Source organism: Rhinatrema bivittatum, chromosome 5 (assembly GCF_901001135.1).
Source record: "Rhinatrema bivittatum chromosome 5, aRhiBiv1.1, whole genome shotgun sequence".
NCBI lineage: Eukaryota > Metazoa > Chordata > Amphibia > Gymnophiona > Rhinatrematidae > Rhinatrema > Rhinatrema bivittatum.
The window spans coordinates 286,628,543-286,647,431 of NC_042619.1; the positions used below are offsets into that span (position 1 = coordinate 286,628,543).

Here is an 18,889-nt window from a genome sequence, read left to right on the forward strand (position 1 = left end):
ATGCGGTTAAAAGTGTGAGTACTGCAGTAATAAGGTTGGAGAAAAAGGTGGACTCAATGTCATTAGATTATCAAAAGAATGTACAAACTAATCTGGAAAAACATGAGGAAACATCTAAGAAAGTTAAAGAAAACCAAGATAATATACACTCGTTACAGAAATTAAATGTAATGGTTATTAAAGATCAGTTAGCAACATCTCGTCGTTTAGAAATGTTGGAAAATAGATCCCGTCATCTTAATATTAGAATAACAAATTTTCCTCAGGTTCTAGGCGAGTCTCCACATACATCTCTTAAAAAATACCTTAGAGATGTATTGTCTTGGGAAAAGGAGCAGGGGAAAAAAGTTTCTTTGTAACAATTACCTCTCGTCTGAGCCTGAACTTTCCTGGAGAAGGTAAAGACTGTTTGTTTGCTTCCTGGTTCCTGGGGTGATGCCCACTGAACAGCACGTCGACGTTAACAGCTGGGCTGGAGTTTAAAAGCCAGTCTCCCTCGGCGTTTGCTGGAAAAGGAGCAGGGGAAAAAAGTTTCTTTGTAACAATTACCTCTCCTCTGAGCCTGAACTTTCCTGGAGAAGGTAAAGACTGTTTGTTTGCTTCCTGGTTCCTGGGGTGACGCCCACTGAACAGCACCTCGACGTTAACAGCTGGGCTGGAGTTTAAAAGCCAGTCTCCCTCGGCGCGTGTCGCTACCAGGGAATTTTTGGGCTTCATTGGACACAAGTAAAGTGAGTAATCACTTTATATTTTCTCCCTGCTCCCAACCCGCCCAGGTTAGAGTTTTAAATTGGAGAAGACTTGGAGAAAAGTAATATCTGGTATCACTATATACAATTCTTAATAAAATGCCGCATACAAAAAGAAAGGCAAAGATAAGAGAGGCAACAACACCCTCTCTATCTGAGCCACATCAATCTCAGATACCAGCATTCTTTTCATCCACCCCTAGAATAGAGCCGGAGGAGGTGGTCATTGTAGATCAAAGCACTGAGCGGGTGCTTAATCTACCGACCAAAACATCTTTGAGCCCCGGAGCTCCGTGTACCCCTCCACAGCCACAAGTAAATTCTTTAGAAGTATCAAAAGTTTCCTTATCTTTAACTGAAGGCAATGGAGAGGTCCTGGCTAATAAGGGGAAAGAAGAATCAGGAACAGGAATAGATTTGAAAGTTTTACCACCTAAACCAAACGAAATAACACTTGATTCCCTATGGTCTGCTATTGTCTCTCTCGAAACTGCAATAATAAAACTAACACAACAAACTACAGATGCAAATCTGCAAACTAAAAATTTGGAATCTTCATTAGAAAAAATGAACAAGGAAAAACAAGGAGTGGAACTAAGATTGAATGCGCTTGAAACCTGCCATCAAAGGTTTACAAAAACAGAGATATTACACAACAAGAGATTAGAGATGATTGAGAATCAACAAAAGTACTTAAACTTAAGAGTACTCAATTTCCCTAAGCTCAATCTAGTCTCACCCTTGGACATGTTTAAGGAATATTTATCATGTATATTGAAATGGCCTGAGAAATCAATGCCTACTATATCTAAAATATACTATGTGGATATTAAGAGTAATACAGCTGAGGGAAAGAAAGAGGAGGGATTGTCATTAAATTTATCAGAAGTGTTAGAAATGACATTAGAATCAAAAATTGAGGATAGAACTACCCTACATGTTAGTTTTGTTTTTGCAACAGATAGGGATGCTATATTCAGATTGTTTATGAAGAAAAGAACAGAACTTTTCCACGGTGGAAAGATCTGGGTTTACCAGAACAACTCAATTAAGGAGAAAAAAATTCCTAGAATTAAGAACAGACGTGGAAAGTAAAGGTGGGAAAATGATTGTAAAATATCCATGTAGGTGTGAAGTTTGGAGAAATGGTCAAAAATATGTTTATTTTGAGATAACACAGTTAAAAAAGTTTCTTGAATCTTCCCCCCCCCCCCCCCGTGAAAATTAGCAACAGGAACGAAGCAGAAAAAATATATATCTAGGTTTGTCTTTTCCTTTTTCAATTGTAAAAGGTATTCCTGTTTTCCTTAAACCGCTCAAATTTCTTTCTCAATCCTGGAGCATTACCTCTTACATTTCTTACTGCAGATTAGAGATGTATACCTCAGTTATTATTGATAACAGTATGGAAAATCTGTAACCAATTGTTTATTTTCTTCTATGTAAGATTGTTAAAATCAGCATAAAGAAAAAAAAAAAGAAAAAAAAAAGAGATGTATTGTCTTATTCAGAAGAAGAACTTCCTTCTGTTAATACGTGTCATTTCTTTTTAAAGAAAGCTGTAATTCCAGCTAACCTTACAAATTTTTTAGAAGACTCGACCCTAGATGTGATACATAGGAATACCTTACTGGTCTCATTGATAGCTGTTAAAGATATAGGTATTTTAATGAAAAAATATTTTCAAAAATTTCCAACATCTTTCCACGGTCAGATTGTTAAAATATACCTGGATTTGGCCCCCATTACAAGGACAAAGCGTAGAGAATTTCTCCTTTTAAAACAAAAAGTGATTTCATTAGGTTTTTCCTTTTTTCTACGCTATCCTTGTAAATGCGAGATCAAAAAAGGGGAATATGAATATGTATTTTTTCACATTGAGCAACTTCAAAAATTTTTAGAGGCTCAACAACCTACTGCATCAACTCCAGTGCCTATTGAAATACCATCTGTAGAGATGTTACAGGGTTCTGAGAATACTGCGTGCGGCTGATAAATATCCAGCTTGATTTATGTAATGCTTGCAAATGTCAATGTGAAGGATTACTTTAGTTTTATATCTCCTAAAACTTTCCTAAATGTTCCTTTATAGTCTCTATTGTTTATTTTATAAAAATGTTGCTTAAATTCAAATTTCAGGTATACAATATAATTTGTAACTTTTCAGAAATGGAAAGAAATAAGAAGGATTTAAGTGTATTGCGTTTGAATGTTTCTGTATATTTGGAAAGTGAAAACTTAGAAATAAAGAATTAAAAAAAAAAAAAAAACGAATTGTTAATTTCCCCAAATGTAGGATGATTTCACCTAGGGAACAACTGAAAAATTATTTTTTGGAAATTTTGACATGGCAGCCTGAAGATTTTCCACAAATTACTAATGCTTATTTTATTAATGAAAAGAAAGTTACTACTTCAGAGCAGGTGGATATTTCCCTAAATATAACCGAGTTAATAGAAACATCGTATACTTCCCAAGTGGAGATGAGAGGAACTCTTTTGGTTAAGTTTGTAATGTCCTCAGATAGAGATAAGGTTTTAAAAGCCTTTAGGTTGAAAAGATCCTCTCTCTACTTGGGACAGAAAATCTGGATTTATCCAGATGTCTCCAAGGAGACACAAGAAAAAAGGAAAAGATTCATTGCTCTGGCTAACATTGCTAGGACATTTGGCATACAGATAATGATAAGATTCCCATGTAAGTGTGTCATTCGGGTGGAAGGAGTAAGATATGTGTATTATGATCCACTTCATTTAGAGAAGTTCCTGGAAGAACGAAGGAACCAAAGGGAGGGAAACAATGCCTAACCTAACCACTATTTGATAATAATGTTATATCTACAATTCCTGTTATAATTGAGTTTCTTTATTAATATATTTTAGTTTTAATTTTTGCTCGGTGCTCCCCTTTTCTTTGTTTTGTAACTGGATACAGGAAATGTAATTCTTTAATGGTTAAATTGATAGTTATGGTTCTGTATATGAATTATCCTGTATACCTAAAAAATATTCAAAGGAATTTGAATAATGTAAAATTGAATTGCTACTTATTGTAAGTTGAAAATTCATAAATAAATAATTAAAAAAAAATGGAAAAAAAGAAGCCTCTAGAGAATCGCACTGTCTCATAGTCTAGATGCACTAGAACGCACTTTTGGTACCACTGAAAGTGGATCTGACCTATATTTCAGGTTCTGGAAGACCAAAGGGAGGGAGAGAAGCTCTCAGATTTCCTGAAAAAGAAACCAGGTTAACATGTATTATCTGCCTAATACACATTCTGCACTGATTAACCAAACAGTAATATTAGCAATATTCACATTATCGAATTTGTGTCAAACCCAATGTTCTTTGTATAATGGCCACTACATTCCGGGAGGCTGTTTGCAGTGGGATATCAGAAGGCACCCCTAGGGTATCATACGTAAGCTTATGCACAGGTTTTATTACTCTTTTCAATTACCCTCCTCCCCATCAATGCTGACTTGGGAGGTCTGGCTCACCCTCAACAGTATCCCCTTGGTGGAAGGCATCAAGGGCTACCTTGGGTGTTTCACTAAGTTCATCTTATCCTTGGAGTGCTTCTCCAACTGGAAACCCTTCCTCCCTATCCAGTAGTTTTGCTGAGGACCCAGGTTCCACTATGTCTGAAGGTGCAGCTGGTTCAGTAGGGTGACCCCAAAGGGTCTGAAACATGGTTGGCTGAGAAGTTACTGAAGGAGGTGTCTGAATTGGTGTCGGGGGGGGGGGGGGGGGGTGTTAGCTGGACCTGCTCCTGCTTGATTGTGGGGAAGCCTCCGGTGGCTTAGCTGCTGGGGCCTGGGTGAAAAGCCGCACCAAATCAACTGGATCATTACTCTCCCTCCTTGGAAAGGCAGCAGAATATTCCACCTCCAACTGAGAGTCCTCACTGTCTGATAAATCTGCAGAATAGCCCGGGGTAACCTCTGTGTTTGTAGGGGGATCACCATTTTGTCCCCTCAGTCGCCATAGTCTCAGTAGCTGGGATCCAGGCAAGAAACCATCCTTAAGTGAACGCAACCGCACCATCTGCCCTATGGGGAGCAAATGATTCCTGTGTAGTGTTTTCTCGGGGCCTTGCCCATTCTTTGCCCTCACTCGGTAAACTGGCAGGTTCGGCAATTTGGAAACAATGACATAGGGTTCCTTGTGCCACCTATTTGACAGCTTATGCTTCCCTGGGATACCCAAAGCTTTCACCAGCACTTGATCCCCAGCACTCAGTTCGTAATTTTTAACACTAGCATCATATCTGACTTTGTTGCTAGCATTTCTATTTCCCGCAGCTTCAATAGCAGCCTGGTTCAATTGCTCTTTCAGATGCTCAATAAACTTTAAATGACTTCTTATGGAATTACCATCAGGGGTCACCCCAAAGCACACATCTGTCGGCAGTCGAGTCTCCTTATCAAACATGAAGTAGTAGGGTGAATAACCGGTAGCATCATTCTTGGTACAATTGTATGCATGAACCAACCTGCACATGCTGACCCCACTGTTGTTTCTGCTTGGGGTCTAAAGTTCCCAGCATGTTTAACAGAGTTCTATTAAGTCTCTCAGGCTGCGGATCACCTTGAGGGTGATAGGGTGTGGTATGTGATTTTTTGATACCACAAACCTGAAGCATTTCTTTAATCAGGCAACTCTCAAAGTCTCATCCTTGATCCGAGTGGATACGTTTAGGAAATCCATAATGGATGAAGTACTTCTCCCACAATACCTTGGCCACTATAGTTGCCCGTTGGTCTCGTGTGGGGAATGCCTGAGCATACCGTGTGAAGTGGTCAGTAACTACTAGTATGTTGCTGATGTTGGGGCGGTCAATTTCCCGGCATAGGAAGTCAATACAGACCAGATCTAGTGGGCCTTTGCTGGTGATATTAGTCAAAGGTGTGGCTCTAGTGGGCAGGGTCTTCCTCATGATGCACTTCCTGCTTGTCTTTATATAGGCTTCTACATCTGCAGACAACCTGGGCCAATAGAATCTGGCTCTCAGTAGTTCGGTCTATCCCCATGTGTCCAATATCATCATGTAAGCTCCTCATGACACATTCCCGGAATCTTTGTGGCAATACTAACTGCTTCTTTTCGTTAGCCTCAGGGCCTTGTGTGATTTGGTGTTGCGGTCCTGGTCACTAGGCTCGCGACCGGGTCCTTACCTTTCCTTCCACGCTGCGGCCTGCGACTGGGTCCGGCATTCTTTGGGCCTACCAGGCCTCTCCACGGCGGCGTCTCCACGATGGAAACGCTGCCAAGCCCCGAGTATGACTCCGCCCCTCCCATAGGCACACGCTCGTGAGGGTGAAGATCTCACCTCAGCACCAGTCTTGGTACCGGCTCCCGGCCTGTCCCATCTCTATGGAGTTCTCCTATCCATCTGTCACCCTCCGCCAGGCCGGCCCAAGGGTCCACCATTCCGTCCGCAACAGTTTGCAAGGCCATGGACCCAGCGGACATCTCGAGACTGCAGGCCATTCCAGGGATGGCGCAATGTCTACAACAACAGCAGCACTGCTTGGACATGCTGGCTGCAACTGTCGAGCGGCTGGCTAACCGCTTGGAAGCTACATCTCCCAAAGTGCCACCTACGCACCCTCAGGTACCCCCCATGGGATTGTCTGTACCGACCCAGTTACCTGCTCCACTCCGCTACTCCAGGGACGCCAAGACCTGTCGAGGGTTTCTGAATCAGTGTTACATCAGATTCTCGCTCCTACCCAGCCAGTTTCCTTCTGATTCCGTGAAAGTAGCCTACATCCTGTCCCTGCTGGACGTAAAGGCCCTAAGTTTGGCCTCACCCATGTGGGAGCGTAACGATCCACTGCTAAGTAACTTACAGCAGTTCATCATTAACTTCAAGCAGGTGTTTGATGAACCAGCACGGCTGTCCTCGACTACGTCTGAGCTTTTGCAACTTCGACAGGGGCCTCGATCATTGGCAGATTACGAATTGAGTTCCGCACCCTCACCACGGAGGTTGGGTGGCGTGACAATAGTCTGCGAGGAATCTTCCTGGACGGGCTGTCTGCCCGCATTAAGGACGAGTTAGTTGCCAGGGACATTCCCGATGACCTCAACAGTGTTATTGACTTGGCGGGTCAGATTGATCATCGTCTTCAGCAAAGAGCTAAGGAGGGGCGTCCACCACATAGACCTGTATCCTTGGCCTCAGCTTTCTCGAGACCTTTGACTTCGACTCCAGGCCATCCTGCATATTCTTCCGAATCGTCTGCAGAGGAACCTATGCAGTTAGGTAGGACTCCTCTGATGATAGAGGAGAGACGTCGACGCCGAGCGTTGAAGTTATGCCTGTACTGCGGCAGCAAGGGCCACTTCCTGGCTCAATGTAAGGAGTGCCCGAAAAACACCAATGCCTAGGTGCAACGGAGGAGCTACTCCTAGGCTGTGTTAATTCTGCTCTTCAATGTACAGTCCCTGTGACTCTCGAATATCCAGGGGGATCGTTCTCCACCCTCGCGTTTATTGACTCCGTGGCAGGAGGGAACTTTATCCTGTCCGACTTGGTACAACAGCTTCAGCTACCCACTCATCCTCAAAATCCACCAATATGGATCACCTCTATCCGAGGTACAGTACTGCCCAGAGGTATCTCTGTTTCCACCACTCCCATTACTGTTCGGGAGGTGCTACATTCTGAGCAGCTATCCTTCTTGGTCCTGGAGAAAGTGGTGCACCCCATGATACTAAGATTACCGTGGCTGCAAAGACACTCTCCCATTATACATTGGGCCATTTTACAAGTAGCAAGATGGAGTCCCTTCTGTTTCTCTAATTGTCTTAAAAGTCTGTTTCCTTGCAGACTGACCTTATTGAACACATCGGTTCTACCTCCAGTTCCAAACACTGAGTTTGCGGAGGTGTTCTCCAAGAAAAAGGCAGAGGTTCTACCATAGCATCGTCCCTTCGATTGTGTGATTAACCTGCTACCTAGGACCACGCCTCCCAGTGGGAGGGTCTATCCTTTGTCACTCCCCGAGACATAAGCAATGTCTAAATACATTTCCAAGAACCTTGCTAAAGGGTTCATCAGACCCTCTAAGTCACCCGCAGGTGCAGGGTTCTTTTTTGTTGGGAAATAAGACGGCACCTTAAGACCATGCATTGACTATCGGGGCTTAAATGCTATCACTCGACAGGATCGCTATCCCATGCCTTTGATACCTGAGCTCCTGGACAGATTGCAAGGAGCTAAGATATTTACTAAACTCGATCTTCGAGGGGCGTACAATCTTGTCCAAATATGCCCTGGGGATGAATGGAAGACTGCCTTTAACACCAGGGATGGGCATTACGAATACCTAGTAATGCCCTTCGGTTTATGCAACGCCCCGGCTGTCTTCCAAAACTTAATGAATAAGGTACTTTGCGAGTTTCTGCACTCCTCAGTTATAGTATACTTGGATGATGTGCTAATTTACTCTCAAGACTTGGTCTCTCATCGACAACATGTGAAGCAAGTATTACAAGTGCTTAAGGACAATCACCTTTACGCTAAGCTGGAGAAATGCTTGTTCGAGCAGGAATCCCTTCCATTCCTAGAATACATCGTCTGATCTACAGGATTTCGTATGGATCCAGAGAAAGTTTCGGCCATTAAGGAGTGGCCTTGTCCCACAGGAGTAAAGGCGCTCCAGCATTTCTTAGGATTTGCAAACTTCTACAGACAATTCATTCCTCACTATTCTCTAAAGGTAGCACCGCTCACTGCCCTTACCAAGAAGGGAGTAGACGCCAAAGTGTGGTCCAAATTCGCCTGTCAAGCTTTTAAGGATCTAAAGAAGGCCTTTCTGCGGGATACCTGCTTACATCACCCAGACCAATTACGCCCCTTTATAGTAGAGGTAGACGCCTCCAACATTGCGGTAGGGGCAGTGCTTAGTCAAACTTCCAACAAAGGGAAGTTACTCCCATGCTCTTACTTCTCCAAGAAATTCTCAGCCGCTGAACGTAATTACAGTATAGGAGACAAGAAACTCTTGGCAATCAAACTAGCTTTTGAAGAGTGGAGACAATGGCTAGAAGGGGGCGATCCATCCCATCACAGTTTACACGGATCATAAGAATTTGGAATTCTTATGTAAAGCCCAGCGACTAAATCCCAGGCAAGCCCATTGGTCTCTCTTTTTTAATCGCTTTAACTTCACTCTCCATTATAGACCAGCGGCCAAGAATATTCGAGCAGATGCCTTATCTCGAACCACCAAGCTGGAGGAGGAGGGGGATTCCCCTCAGTACATCCTAGATCCGGGAAGAATCAATGTAGCAAGCACGAGTCTGGTGAGCAAGACTGTAGTCCCACGCCGACTGAGAAAAGAGTTGTTACGTTGGACCCATGATTCCCTCACCGGTGGTCATGCCGGGAAAGAGCGAACCGTGGAACTTCTAGGGATGTGCAGACCAAAAGTTTATGTTCATAAGTCCATAAGTCGAAAGGGGGGGTCAATTTCGGTCAATATGGACATATGGAGAATTCCATAAGTTGAGTCTATGTCCATACGTGCACCGATTCCCTAAATAATGATTGTTTATCCTAAATAAAAATTTAAACCCCTCACCCTCCTTAATCCCCCCCCCAAGACTTACCAAAACTCCCTGGTGGTCTAGCGGGGAGTCAGGACGCCATTTCTGTACTCCTTTGCAAGGTCACGTGCTCCTCGCAAAGGAGTTCAGAAATGGCGTCCTGACTCCCCGCTAGCCACCAGGGAGTTTTGGTAAGTCTTGGGGGGGGATTAAGGAGGGTGAGGGGTTTAAATTTTTATTTAGGATAAACAATCGCGATTTCCAACGTATTCAACATAGCTATGTTGAATAAGTTGGAAATCTGATCGTTTTCGCCTCATCACTTTTTTAAGTTAAAAAAAAAAAAAAGTTGCGTTTTACCTATAAGTTCAAAACGAATGCACACCCCTAGGAACTTCTAAACTGCTATTAGGGATGGGCAGCCAAAACTTTCTCGTTGCATTCATGATACGTATTTGTCAGGGGTCATTTCCGTTGCATTCGGATGTATGGCGCCCCCGATATGTTGATATGTGAATTTGTTTTCCGGTTCCCATTAAAGTCAATGGGGGAAGGATTTCCAGACAATTTTTGGCTGCAGAATTGGGGTTTTATTATCAATTTTGATGAAACTTCTGGGGAGCAATCATCACAACAACAAAAGAGCTCCAAGGTACTTAGACTGTGGCAAATTGGCACCAAAGTGGCATGAATAGCCTAAGGCACTGTAAAGGTGCAAAGGGGTACCAGAAGTGGCAAGAGTGCAGCAAGAGTGTCAAAAACACACCACAGCTTCAATAGAGAGCACCGATAACAGATGCATGAACCCTCGAAGGCAGCATGACAGGCAAAGCGGTAAAACAAGTGGCATTGACATCCTACAGCACAATGAAGATGGAACATAGCAAGCAGAAAGACTAGCACCAAAACACTGAGGAACCATGATAGTGGCAATAACACCTCAAGGAGTTGAATGAGTCATCTGGTGATTGGCAGCAAGGCAGAGTGGCAGAAAGTTGATAGGGGTAAGACAGGCTGGCAGAGCCGAGGTAGTCAGTTCCCTGTGGTTTGATAAGGGAAAGACAAGGAGGCAAGACAAGACGAGGCTCAGCATGTGGTGGGACTGTCAACTGTGCATACTCTGCACCCAACCCATCTTGAAACAGGGACCAGGGAGTCTAACACGAGTGCTAGGACCTGAAACATGATGAAATATGCCTGGGTGGAGTGGAGCATCTGCGGGTGCCGATTTTGGTGGTAGTAGCAAATATTCAAACAAGAGCCCTGGGGAGAGTTCCCTTTCCTATGAGCAGGAAAGGGCTCCCTAGAATGGGTTTGCCCCTAGAGTGGGGTGTTTCCATTGGCATCCAGTGAGTTCTCGCTGGTCTTTTAAAATCCGGTGGATGTAGCTGATATACAAACGAGAGTTTTCAAGGCCGAGACAGAGGAGAGTATGTGAACAGCGGTGCAACATGGGTCAGAGGGTAGAAACAGGCAGGATACACCCAGGGAGAGTTTCCTTTCCTATGAGCAGGAAAGGGCTCCCTAGAATGGGTTCGCCCCTGAACAGCGGTTCAATATGGGTCGGAGGGGAGAAAAAGGCAGGCTACACCAGGGGAGAGTTCCCTTTCCTACGAGCAGGAAAGGGCTCCCTAGAATGGGTTCACCCCTAAACAGCGGTTCAACATGGGACAGAGGGCAGATACAGGCAGACTACACACGGGACCCGAGGGACTGTAGTATGAGAATATTCTTGACAAAAGACAGGTAGGCCAGAAAGCAGTCAGAGTACAGCTTGGCATAGAAAGAGGCTGATATCAAAATGGAACAGCGGTTCAACATGGGTCAGAGGGTAGAAACAGGCAGGCTACACCCGGGGAGAGTTCCCTTTCCTACGAGTAGGAAAGGGATCCCTAGAATGGGTTCACCCCTAAACAGCAGATCAACATGGGACAGAGGGCAGATACAGGCAGACTACACACGGGACCCGAGGGACTGTAGTATGAGAATATTCTTGACAAAAGACAGGTAGGCCAGAAAGCAGTCAGAGTACAGCTTGGCATAGAAAGAGGTTGATTTCAAAATGGAAGAAACAACTGGAGGTAAAACACTAATAAAAAGGACTTCATCAAGTGAAGTAAAATCCCAAATGCCAGCTGTTGTTTTAGTAGAAACAGAGGCTTTGAAGAACTTTACTATTCCGAAGCTAAGAAGAAGTACTAATAAAGTGTGCTTGGCACCTAGCAACACAGATAGAAGAGAGTACATACAGATGAAGTATACTTTAGAAGAATCAAGATTTGATATGTGCTATCATCTGCACTCTTCTTGGCATTTTGGTGATATGAAATTTGAATATACATACGACAATCGTCAACGCCGAGGCGGATGAGGTTACCATGTAAACATCAGAGGTTCAACATGGGTCAGAGGGTAGATAGATACAGGCAGGCTACACCCGGGGAGAGTTCCCTTTCCTATGAGCAGGAAAGGTCTCCCTAGAATGGGTTCGCCCCTAAACAGCAGTTCAACATGGGTCAACAGGTCCTAAGAGATAGGCTGCAACACCGGGGAGAGTTCCCTTTCCCAAGAGCAGGAAATGACTTCCTTGGAATGGGTTGGCCCCTGGAGTGGAGCACGAGCCTTCAAAGCGTGGCAGCAGGGAGCAGGGTGCCATGTGAACAGCAGTTAAACATGGGTCAACAGGTCCTAAGAGATAGGCTGCAACACCGGGGAGAGTTCCCTTTCCCAAGAGCAGGAAAGGACTTCCTTGGAATGGGTTGGCCCCTAGAGTGGAGCACAAGCCTTCAAAGTGTGGTGACAGGGAGCAGGGTGCCATGTGAACAGCGGTTAAACATGGGTCAACAGGTCCTAAGAGATAGGCTGCAACACCGGGGAGAGTTCCCTTTCCCAAGAGCAGGAAAGGACTTCCTTGGAATGGGTTGGCCCCTAGAGTGGAGCACGAGTCTTCAAAGCGTGACAGCAGGGAGCAGGGTGCCATGTGAACAGCAGTTAAACATGGGTCAACAGGTCCTAAGAGATAGGCTGCAACACCGGGGAGAGTTCCCTTTCCCAAGAGCAGGAAAGGGCTCCCTAGAATGGGTTCGCCCCTAAAGTGGGGGGTTTCCATTGGGGTCCAGTGGGCTCTCGTTGGTCTTTTAAAATCAGGCTGACTGCACCCGGATTCCCAGGGACTGTAGTGTGAGAATATCCTTGACAAAAGACAGGTAGGCCGGAAAGCAGTCAGAGTACAGCTTGGCATAGAAAGAGGCTGATATCAAAATGGAACAGCGGTTCAACATGGGTCAGAGGGTAGAAACAGGCAGGCTACACCCGGGGAGAGTTCCCTTTCCTACGAGCAGGAAAGGGCTCCCTAGAATGGGTTCACCCCTAAACAGCGGATCAACATGGGACAGAGGGCAGATACAGGCAGACTACACACGGGACCCGAGGGACTGTAGTATAAGAATATTTTTGACAAAAGACAGGTAGGCCAGAAAGCAGTCAGAGTACAGCTTGGCATAGAAAAAGGTTGATTTCAAAATGGAAGAAATGACTGGAGGTAAAACAATAATAAAAACTTCATCAAGTGAAGTAAAATCCCAAATGCCAGCTGTTGTTTTAGTAAAAACAGAGGCTTTGAAGAACTTTACTATTCCGAAGCTAAGAAGAAGAACTAATAAAGTGTGCTTGGCACCTAGCAACACAGATAGAAGAGAGTACATACAGATGAAGTATACTTTAGAAGAATCAAGATTTGATATGTGCTATCATCTGCACTCTTCCTGGCATTTTGGTGATATGAAACTTGAATATACATACGACAATCGTCAACCCCGAGGCGGAGGAGGTTACCATGTAAACAAACAGCGGTTCAACATGGGTCAGAGGTTAGATAGATACAGGCAGGCTACACCAGGGGAGAGTTCCCTTTCCTATGAGCAGGAAAGTTCTCCCTAGAATGGGTTCGCCCCTAAACAGCAGTTCAACATGGGTCAACAGGTCCTAAGAGATAGGCTGCAATACCAGGGAGAGTTTCCTTTTCCAAGAGCAGGAAATGACTTCCTTGGAATGGGTTTGCCCCTAGAGTGGAGCACGAGCCTTCAAAGTGTGGCAACAGGGAGCAGGGTGCCATGTGAACAGCGGTTAAACATGGGTCAACAGGTCCTAAGAGAAAGGCTGCAACACCGGGGAGAGTTCCCTTTCCTAAGAGCAGGAAAGGGCTTCCTTGGAATGGATTAGCCACTAGAGTGTATAATGGTACAAATTGTTCGGATTTAATCATTTGCACACAGATCATGACTCCATAAGCAAGATGAAGGAAGTTCTCTTCTCTGCCTTGAAACTAAAGAAAACTCTTTGTTTTATTTAAGGATCAATGCTGTGAAGGAGTACTAGTTTTATTTGCCAGAGATTGAGGTTTCCCTTTGCAACGAGGGTTCAGCCATTAGGACTGGACATAAGGCCGGGACGGACAGGCAGAGCAATCGAGGTCAAACACTTGTAGGAACATAAGGCCTGGACGGACAGGCAGAGCAATCGAGGTCAAACACTTTAGGAACATAAGGACTGGACGGACAGGCAGAGCAATCGAGGTCAAACACTTGTAGGAACATAAGGCCTGGGCTGTCAGGCAAAGCAGTCGAGGACAGAAGTCAATCCTACCTAGGGACATAAGGCCTGGACTGACAGGCACAGCAATCAAAGTCAAACACTTGTAGGAACATAAGGCCTGGACTGACAGGCAAAGCAGTCGAGGGCAGAAGTCAATCCCACCTAGGGACATAAGGCCTAGACTGACAGGCAGAGCAATCGAGGTTAAACACTTGTAGGAACATAAGGCCTGGACTGACAGGCAAAGCAGTCGAGGACAGAAGTCAATCCCACCTAGGGACATAAGGCCTGGACTGACAGGCACAGCAATCGAGGTCAAACACTTATAGGAACATAAGGCCTGAACAGTTGACGGTCAGGCACAGCGTTTGAGGTCAGGAACATGTGCTGCAGTGCTTATATTATCTGGAGCATAGGAGGCAGTTGGAGCTGCTGCAAGGCTTTGAATTGCTTTTATTCATCTTGCCATTCACAGGGAAAATTTGGAAACCCAAGCAAAGGCAGGTTTACTTTCAAAAACACTAGCATTTTCATCAACTCTGGTGCCAGCCTTGAGCGGTGAAGGCTCATGATATCCCCTGTCATTGAAAAGACACGTTCACTGGGCACACTGGTTGGTGGACATGACAGATATTGCTGAACCACTTTGGCTAGGTGTGGCCAGACAGTGGATTTGTGTGCCCAATATGCCAGCGGATCTGTCTGCATGTTCTCTATTGACTCTGAGAGATACTATGTCACTGACAGCTGTGCTGGTGTCTCCTTTGCTTGGGCGGGCTCAGAGTCACTCATGCCAGCTGCTTTCTCTCTCGCCCGTTGCACAATTGATGAATCTTTATGGGCAACATGCCTTGGGCGTTCTGACGTGGAGGAGGAGGTCTATCTGTGGCTGACACAGTGCTGCTCCTGCTTGGGCTAGCAGCACAACTCTCTGAAGTGCCTGCTGTTTCCACCTCTGCTTCAAGCCTAATCTGTCTCCGCCTATGGCGCTCCTGTTCACGGACTTTTGCTAACAGCAGCTCCTTCACAAATGACAGACAATTGGACTGTAGGGCGAGTTTCCCTTTCACACAAGGATCACAGACTGAGGTGAGCATGTATGTGCAGTTGTCTGTTAAAGGCTTTTATCTGTCTTTCACCTGCTGTTGCAAAACGTCCAGACACTGCAGCACCTCAACTGTCATTCCCTCTTCCCATTTAAAGACCTCCAAATGTTTATCCAGGAAATTAACTATAGGGATGATGTCAGCCAAGGTGGTACTTCTGGAACTCAGCAACTCCGTGACATCCTTGAAGGGCTGCAGGATTTTTACCAGCTGACTCATGACTAACCAATTATGATGCCCTAGAGGATTCTGCACACCTATGTCCATTGTACCAGAAAGTTCATGAAGGGGTGTCTGCAGCTCCAGTAACCTCTCCAGCATCATAAAGGTGGAATTTCACCGGGTGGCAATGTCTTGAATGAGACGCTTGTGAGGCATATCCAAATCAGTCTGCTTTTGTCGGAGAACCTGCCCCGCCTTGACACTTCTGTGGAAGCGTGCTGCTTTGTTCCTGCACTTCTGTATTAACATACGCAGGTAATCATTCTCTTTGTCATTGGAATCCAAGCCCAGTGCTGACTTCACTACCAGGTGCAGAGTGTGTGTAAAACATTGGATGTTCTTAAAGCGCCCATCGGTTATTGCCTTAACTATGTTTGCACCATTGTCTGTGACAAAGAACCCTGCCTGCGTTTTTCTGTCTCGCTGATGTAGTTGCAAGCCCTCCAGCATCTATCTGATGCATGCTAGAATATTGGCTGCAGTATGGGCCTGGTCCATCAGGTGGGTGTGCAGTAAAGCCCACCTCCACCCTGATACTTCTTCAGTAATAGAGCTGCTGGCTGTCCCTGCCTCAGCCATGTCCCACCAGTGTGCGGTCAGAGAGAGGTAAGAGTGTGCAGCATTCATGGCGGTCCAGATATCGCAAGTGAAATGCACTCTTCCCTCTGCCTTAGCTAGCAGTGCTTGCATGAGACTGTGACACTGCTTGTACAGGCTGGGGATGACCTTTCTACTAAATGTGGTTCTGGAGGGGACTTTGTAATTTGGAAGTACGACCTTCAAAAAACGCTTGAAACCCACATTCTCCACTAACTGCAAGGGCTGGTCATCAAGGGCAATCATTTCCCCAGTGATCCTGGTAACAACTTTTGAGGCTGCCTGCCTCCTACCCCAGGATAGCGTTACCACACTCCACCCCATTTCCTCCATGGTGGATTGTCACTTCTGCCACATGTCAGGGGGTTGCTGGCTGCCACCTGACTGCTAGAAGGGGATGAGGACGTGGGCTGACTCTGCTGCTTTCCTACCACTGCACACTGGTTGGAAGGGGTCCCCCGACTGGTAATGCCACCATCACCAGATGGCAGTAATCTTGTTGGGTGTTGCCTCTTCATATGATGGTTCATGCCAAAATTAGATAGATGTCCCATTTGCTTGCCTCTGCTAATATCTCTGGCACAGTAATTACACCAAGCATAACGCGGGTATTCCGTCACTTTAAAGTTTATCCAGATCGCAGATGTCTTTCGTGATCCTCCCCTCTCTAACACCTTGGGGGTGGATGCTGCACTGGAGCTGAGGTAGTGGGTGCACCCTGAGAAGCAATGCCAGGGAGGCCTCAGTCACCCTCTGTGCCTGTGCTGACTGCTCTTCCTCCTCCTCCTTATCACTTTCATCTCTCCCCTGCTGCACATTTGTGGAGGCTAAGACAGGACTAACTGATCCTACCGAAGATTCTTCACCTATTACTTCTTCCGTTTCTGACGAGAATCCCACACAAGAAGATTCTTCATCTGAATCAGAAGCAAACAGTGACTGCGCTACCTTGTCAACGCTAAATGTTAGTCGAGAATTCTGTCCCCCTGCTGCTTTTGGGTGTCTACATTTTGTCTGGCATGACTCTGCCTCACCTTCCCTCACCTCCAAAACTACAGGGCCAGAAACAAGTGGTGGCGATGCATCATGGTCAGATTTAATTTTTTTGGCATGGAACTGCCATCCCCTACAAAGAGTTTAGATTGCGACAGTTGCCTTTTTAGCTGTACTGGTGGTGTTGCACTAGTGTCTTTTGAGGTGCCTCCTCTGCCAGTCCCAATCACTCGACTACATCTCTCTTTCCCTGACATTATGGATTTAATGTCACTGAGTAGTAACACTGCCCACTGTCATGGTGCCTGGCTGTGCACTAATGTATGTGGCGTGCACACAGAAGCTGCTTGCTTGTAAGCACAAAAGAGGCAGACTCCCTGGGCACTTGACTGCACAGACCAACCCAATAGTTAGGTTCAGTCTGTTAAAAATACCTACTGCCCATTGTCATGGTGCCTGGCTGTGCACTAATGTGTGTGGCGTGCACACAGAAGCTGCTTGCTTGTAAGCACAAAAGAGGCAAGACTCCCTGGGCACTTGACTGCACAGACCCACCCAATAGTTAGGTTCAGTCTGTTAAACTGCCCAGTGAAGCCCAGTGCACAGAGAAACTAAGTAATTTGAATTAAAAAATATCAGTTTAAAAAAGCTGGAATTTTTGTCACTCCAGAAAAATGGATGAAATTGAAAATAATATATCTCTCCAAGCCAGCCCAACACCCTAAATGGTGGTCAGTGCTAGCTGACATAGCACAGCTTCTCTTCTCAGTCAGAGATCACCAAAATAAACAGCTTGAAAGTAACAGGACTAGCTGGCCCTGGCACTGCAGCAAAACAAAGAATAATTAGCTTTTTCTTTCCTTAACTAGCTTAACTAGCCTATCTCTCAGTGCAGCCTTCTCTTACACCCAGCCCACCTTCCCACAGCATCGCTGGAAATAAGTGCGTGGCTCCTCGTGCTGATGTTTATATAGTGCTGGCTCATCAGTAAAATTGACAGAGAGCACTGAATGACAGCGTGATTGGCTGCATTCAGTGCATGTCACAAAATGTCAGCGCGGATATGCTGCATTCCGGTATCCATGCTCACAGGAAAGGGTCAGACAGGTTGGCATGGATACCGGAATGTAGGCATGGGCGCTGCCATTTTGTGAAAATCATAGGTAGCTAGTAGCTAATGGGGGCGAAGAAAAGCGCGTGCCACGGGGTGCACTGAATTAAACAGATAATAAGTTAAATACGTGGGGAGTCACGATGCGTTTCGCCTCCCCACATATTTAACGGATAGGACAAAATACATTGCAGATCGCCAATACGTCGAAAACGGATGCACACCCCTAACCGCTATTACTGGTGGCCTCGGATGATGCATGACGTCTGTGCCTATGTCAGTTCATGCCCTTCTTGTGCTAAACAGAAGCCCTTGCCGTGGCTACCCTGGGGACTCCTGCAACCTTTGCCAATCCCCGTAGAACCTTGAATACACTTAGCCACAGACTTTATGGTAAATTTGCCATCCTCAGAGGGGAAGACAGTCATTTGGATCACTGTGGATCGTTTCTCCAAGATGGCTCATTTTGTCCCTCTGCCCAAGCTACCATCAGCACTGGACTTAGCCCAACCCTTCATGCAGCACATCTTTCGAGTGCATGGTCTCCCATAAGAGATAGTTTCGGACAGAGGACCGCAGTTTACTGCCTGTTACTGGAGAGCACTCTGTAAAAAGTTTAGAGTTCATTTGAACCTCTCCACAGCCTTCCATCCGCAAAGCAACAGACAGATTGAACGAATGAACCGCTCCTTAAAAACCTTTCTTCGTACCTTTGTTTCTGAGAAACAAGATAATTGGATAGCCCTGCTACCATGGGTTGAATTTTCCTACAACAATCATGCTCATTCTATTGCTGGGAATTCTCCCTTTCAGGTAGTGTATGGGAAGCAACTTAAACCACCGTTACCCCTGCCAGTGACTGTTCCTTCACCAGTGGCCCAGCTGTCTGCTCTGCAATTGCATAGACTCTGGAATTCCATCCAAACCAAACTGGCTGCATCAGCAAAGTCCACCAAG

General features: G+C 45.5%; 1 protein-coding gene across 2 annotated transcripts in view; it reads left to right on the forward strand.

The window, feature by feature from the left end:
• LOC115092775 (disintegrin and metalloproteinase domain-containing protein 9-like) overlaps nucleotides 1-18,889 on the forward strand; it is a 1,307,906-nt gene that overhangs the window by 872,204 nt on the left and 416,813 nt on the right. The window lies entirely within an intron of this gene.